Source organism: Priapulus caudatus, unplaced genomic scaffold (genome assembly GCF_000485595.1).
Source record: "Priapulus caudatus unplaced genomic scaffold, Priapulus_caudatus-5.0.1 Scaffold721, whole genome shotgun sequence".
Lineage (NCBI taxonomy): Eukaryota > Metazoa > Priapulida > Priapulimorpha > Priapulimorphida > Priapulidae > Priapulus > Priapulus caudatus.
This window is the reverse complement of record NW_014577782.1, coordinates 118,844-124,707: the sequence shown is the minus strand read 5'-3', so window position 1 is coordinate 124,707 and position 5,864 is coordinate 118,844. Positions and strand designations below refer to the sequence as shown.

At 53.9% G+C, this 5,864-nt stretch overlaps 1 protein-coding gene across 1 annotated transcript in view; it reads right to left on the bottom strand.

The window, feature by feature from the left end:
• The window catches only part of LOC106813065 (lysosomal alpha-glucosidase-like), a 48,604-nt gene that overhangs the window by 5,825 nt on the left and 36,915 nt on the right, over positions 1 to 5,864 (bottom strand).

Sequence of the window (5,864 nt, the reverse complement as noted above, 5' to 3'; positions counted from 1 at the left end):
CCGCGCGTGATAACGGATCACGCTCGGCCGCTGGCTGCTGCGTTCGTACAGGTTCTACACGTACTGGGCTGAAGTTCGTTCGCTCGTTCGTCCGTCCGTCCGTTCGTTCGCTCGTTCGTCCGTCCGTCCGTTCGTTCGCTCGTCCGTCCGTTCGTTCGTTCGTTCGTTCGTTCGTTCGTTCGTTCGTTCGTTCGTTCGTTCGTTTGTTCGTGGCCGTCCGAAGACTGACTGATTTTACTGTTGGCTCTCGGCTGCTTATATAGGACCCTGCGGTGACGTAGGAACCTGGCAGTGCCTCCCACTCCTGTACCTCGGGTGCCGGGCCGTTGCCACCCCCCTCGCTTAACACATGTACAGGTGATGCAACCCCCTTGGTCCAGGATATGTCTAAGCGTCACACCCCCTTGTCTGCCACGTGCTCGGCCGGCGCCGCTCTCTCGCCCGGCGCGTGTGCGTGATGGCGCAACTCCCTGATCTCCCACATCTGGTAGCTATGGGACCCCCTCCTCCAGCTTGTTTGTGTCGTTGGGGAAAACCTTTTATCCCTGTTGCTGTTGAACTGGTCTCTGGTTTGTATGACGTAATCCCCTGAAATCTCCACACTATATGATTAAATAGAGGCATCGTGATGTATTTTTCATATGCTACTGCGACAAGTATTTCCTCTTCATTTTAACTGTATAAATTCAACCAAATTACAAATTAATTTAATTTTGCAGATACTGGGCATGCGCGAGCATAGCTTGGGCATAGCATGGCATAGTATAGCATAGCTTTCCTGTTATGCTATGCGCTGTACTGTGCGAAAAAATTGTGTGGATGCATGCACAGCATGGGTACCTTATGATTATTCAAAGCACTTATAGGCATGTGCTCTGTAAATTAAAAGTACAACATCAACAAATACTATTTAATTCATTAAATAGTGTCTGGAAATCTGCATATATCCTATAGAACATATCGCCACCTATTGGCTGATTTCAATGTTATCATGGGTTAATAATGACAAATTGTCATTATTATTACTAACCCCTTATTAACCCGATGTTATTAATGTCACGTGAGCTAGGGCTCCTTATCTTCATCAAAGAGGGCGCCACTAAAGGGGTTTTCTAAAGATTCCAGTTCTTGAGTTAAGATGCGTCTCTCGTATCGAAGCGTGTACCAAGGGTGTGTATATAAATATATACATGTATTTATAAAATCTGTTGTTACAATATATCTTTAATAGTGTATTTACACAGTCGTGACAAAAGTATTTGCCCTTACAAGAACCGTCCCTACCCACTGATTACTTGCCGCTTACATGCTGGGTCCAATGCTCACACAGTTACACAGATTATGAAAGAAAATGAGAGAAATGACACGGTATATAAAACATGAAAATTCGGTCATGGTTGGAAGAGACAACCTGATTTATTAACAGATTTACAATGATAACCTATCCCATACAGAAAATCTAACACGTCCCATCAAAGTACGTATGAATACTTTCCTCGTGGCTCCCTGTGTGCAAAACATCCATCCATGATAGCCTCCCACTTCTTAACCTGTATGATACAGGCGGTTCCGGTTCCGCTTCACTACACTTCACCGCCTGTACCACTTGCCTCTCCAGCCCGCAACGCGAAACACGAAATCGTTGCGCCCAATCAGAGAGCTGTAACGGGCCAATCAGCCAATCAGCGAGCAGGCTTTTGCCTGACGTCATTTCTCCAGTTAATGTGGACATTCCGATAATGCAACCCAAAACTTTTTCCAGTGTACTAGCCATTGCTTAGCTTTCAATTTTTGATAAGAGCCATTTCACCAAGATAGAGGAAGGTGGCCATCTTGGATTACAAGATGGCCACTAGGTAAAAATCTGTAAATGCCAATATCTTGGCTTCTAGGCCACTTACAAGGGCAAACTTGGTGTCTAAACATACATTTTCTGGGGTGAGGAATGCAATTATATCAAGAGATTTATAATATATTTGAATTTAGAATATCAAGAGGTAAATATTTGACTGACTTCATCAACTAAGTACGACCCTGCGTGTTTGTAACGACTGTTTAGAGGTGAGAACATGAGAACTTTAGCGATGTTTGCATGTTGATCGTCACAGGTAACATTTCAGGGCTGCTAGCGAGCCGACTATTGGAAATACAGGCCCTCTCATCAGTGAATAGCTGTCCATAACCACACGCTCTCTCTCTCTCGTCTCTTGTCTCTCTCCGTCTCGTCTCGTCTCGTCATCTCTCTCTCTTCGCTCTCGCTCTCTCTTTCTCTCTCGCTCTTCTCTTATCTCTCTCCTCTCTCTCTCTCTCTATCTCTCTCTCTCATCTACTCTCACTCTGCTCGTCTCTCTCTATCTGCCGCTGTCTCTCCTCTCTCTCTTCGCTGTCTCTGAGTCTGCTCTCTCCCCTCCCCCTTCCTCTTCCTCTCCTCTCTCGCTCTCTCTTCTCATCTCCCCTCTCTCTTCTCTCTCTCGTTCCTGCCGCGTGCCTACTCTCGGTGGATCTCCTCTCTCCCCCTCCTCCCTCTCTCATCATCCCTCTCTAATCATCCGTCTCTCCTCTCTCTCTATCTTTTGTCTTCCTCTCTCTACTCTTTCTATCCTCCCTCCTCCCGTCTCCTCTCTAATCTTGTCTCTCCCTTATCTCTCTCTCTCTCCTTGCTCTCTCCTTCATTCACTCTCTCTTCTCTCTTTTTCTCTCTTCTTCTCTCGTCCTCACCTCGACCAGTCTCACACTCAGGTATTCCGTGTTCTTGCCCGGCAGAGCCGCTAATCGGAACAGATAGCTCTTCTTCTCACCACCGCCCACTATAAAAGTGCAAATAATTGATTATTTCGTGCGCGATAGACTGGCCAGCACGATTGTCTAGTCTCTACTATTCGATGCCGAGGTCGAGTCGGTCAGCGGCTAAAGCTTGTCCAGGTTGCAGAGTGTAGAGCAGAAGCGTGGCCGCCCCCTCCCCCTTTCCTGGCGCCGCGCCTGTGGCGCGGACAATCCGCGCGTAATGATGAGTTTTTGATTTTTAGAGAACACTGAACGAGCCGTCGAGACTCCGTCAGCCCCGCAGCTCCCGTCAACCTGATGTCAACAAGCAACAGCGGAACCGCTTATGACTTTCTCCGTTTACACACAGCCAGGTAACCGGTTCGCGCCGCCCCGTGATCCCCTCGCTCACGAGAGTCCTCTAGAGCTGGTCCCCACCATTCGTCGCCGGTGGTAGCGTGAGCCGATTGCAATGTCCCATTAAAATTCAGCTCATCTGAACGTAGTTCAGGATGCAGCTTGTAGAGCTCCATGATCATCACGTTGCATGCGTCGCCGTGCGTCCGCTGCGTCAACAGTTGGGCCAACAAATCTTAACCGAACGACGTACGGTCACATATTCGGAGGACAGTCTGGCGGGAGGGGGGGTCGTAAAAAAGCGGAATGGCAGGGATGACGAAATTTTCGGGGTCAAGCGGGGTTCAAGGTCAGAGATTGTAAACGGGAGGGGAATGATTGTCCGCGCGCTTAACTTCAGGTATGAGTGAGGGGAAATACGGTGTAATGTGGATGGGCAGGAAACACGGCATCATGCAGTGGTGCGCGGGAATGGAGGGTCATGGGTCCAAAGGGCATGGGGGAAAGTCAGATTAATCCGCAATTTCTGAGGACAGTGGCCGTCTCATTTGTGAAGAACTCGTCGGTAGAGCGTCGGTGGAAGCCTCGGCGGCTGGCATTCGTTTCGAAACTCTCGTTGATCGGATGAATAAGCGTGATCAACTAAGTAGTTCGCTTTTCCAGTCGAGCCCTCCTTCCGTTCCCGTCTGGATCGAATGCCTCCCCGCTAATCTGCCGTCTGGTCACCCTCCCAACCATGCCCAGGTCACCCCCCTCCCCTCGCTGGTCACCCTCCCGTACCCTCGCTAGCTCGACGGCCTCCCTACCCTCCTGGTCGCTCCCTACCCGTCGCATGGTTTGCTCGTCACCGTCGTGGCTAGGTCTGTTAAGCGCAGTGTTGTTCTGCTCGTCCACGTGTGGTGTCGGGATTTTGGTGCAAGGATGTGTAACGAGCCAACGTCGCACGTCGGATCCGTGACGGGATGGGTAAGCATCGACGTCTAGAGGTGGACACATCCTCCTAGCGTGCCAGGGTGGGCGGGGCGGGCGGGGCGGCGTGCGTAGGCGGCATACAGAGATCATGGATGAGTGGGGTGAGGTGGTTGGTAGCATTATGGTCGGGCAGTGGAGGTGGTTGATACATTTATTGGCTGGGGGCGGTTGGGGTGGGATGGTAGACCGTAAGGCCGTGGGGTCGGTGGGGTGGCTGGTACCCTAAGGTGGGGTCGTGGGGCTGGTGGTACCTTATGGTGGGGGCGGTTGGGGGTGCTGGTAGTTATGGTGGGGTGCGTGGGGTGGCTGGGTACCTTATGTGGGGTCGGTTGGGGGTGGCTGGTACGCATTATCGGTGGGTTGTGGGGTGGCTGGTTACCTTTAATGTGGGGGCGCGGTTGCGGGTGTGGCGGTACCGTATGGTGGGTCCGTGGGTTGCTGTACCTTGGTGGCGGGCGGGTTGGGGGTGGTCTGGTACTTAAGGGTGGGGTCGGTGGGGGATGGCTGGAACCGTTATGGTGGGCGTCCGTTGGTGTGGCTGGTTACCTTATGGTGGGGGCGGTTGGGGGTGCTGGTAACGCGTTAAGGTGGGGGTCGTGGGTGGCTGGTACCTGTTATGGTGGGGGTCGCTGGGGGTGGCTGGTTCCCTGTAATGGTAGGAGGCGTGGGGGTGGTTTGGTAACATTATGGTGGGGTCGCTGGGGGTGGCTGGTACCGTTATGGTGGCGGTCGTGGGGGTGGCTTGTAACCTTATGGTGGGGTCGCTGGGGGTGGCCTGGTACCTTATGGTGGGGGTCATGGGGGTGGCTGGTACGCGTTACAGGTTGGGTCGTGGTGTGGGCGGTACGCCGATTATGGTGGGGTCGTGGGGTGGCTGGTACCCTTAAAAAAGGGGGTTGGGGGGTCGTGGGGTGGCTGGTAAACTTATGGTGGGGGCGGTTGGGGTGGCTGGTACCGTTAAGGGTGGGGGTAAGTGGTGGTTGGGCTGGTACCTTATGGTGGGGGCAGGTGGGGTGGCTGGTACCGTTAGGTGGGGGCGGTTGGGGGGTGCTTGGTCCTAAGGTGGGGTCGTGGGGGGTTGGGTTGGACCTTAGTGGTGGGTCGTGGGGGTGGCTGCGGTACGGGTTATGGTGGGGGGCGCGTTGGGGGGGGTGGGCTGGGTACGTTAATGGGGGTCGTGGGGGGTGGCTGGTACCATGTAGGTGGGCGGGCGCGTTGGGGGGGTGGCTGGTACCGGTTAAGGTGGGGTCGTGGCGGGTGGCTGGTACTTATGGTTGGGTCGTGGTGGCTTGGTACCTTATGTGGGGTCATGGGGGTGGCTGGTAACGCCTTAAGGTGGGGTCGTGTGGGTGGTTGACCTTATGGTGGGGGGCGGTGGGCGGTTGGAATACCTTCACTGGTGGGGGGTCGTGGGGGGTGGTTCCGCGTACTTTATGGTGGGCGGTGGGGCGGTTGGTAACCTTTAGGTGGGGTCGTGGGCGGTGGTTGGTACCTTATGGCTAGGGTTCGTGTGGTGGCTGGTAGCCTTATGGTGGGTCGTGGGGTGGCTGGTGACCGGTTATGGTGGGGGCGGTTGGGGGGTGGCTGGTAACCGTTATGGTGGGAGGCGGTTGGGGGTGGCTGGTAGTCCCCCCCCTTAAGGTGGGGGGGTGGCTGGTCTTATGGTGGGGTGCTGGGGGGGTGGCTGGTACCCTTATGGGAGGGCGGCTGGGGGTGGCTGGTAACCTTAGGGGGGGTGGTTGGGGGTGGCTCGTACCTTATGGTGGGGTCGG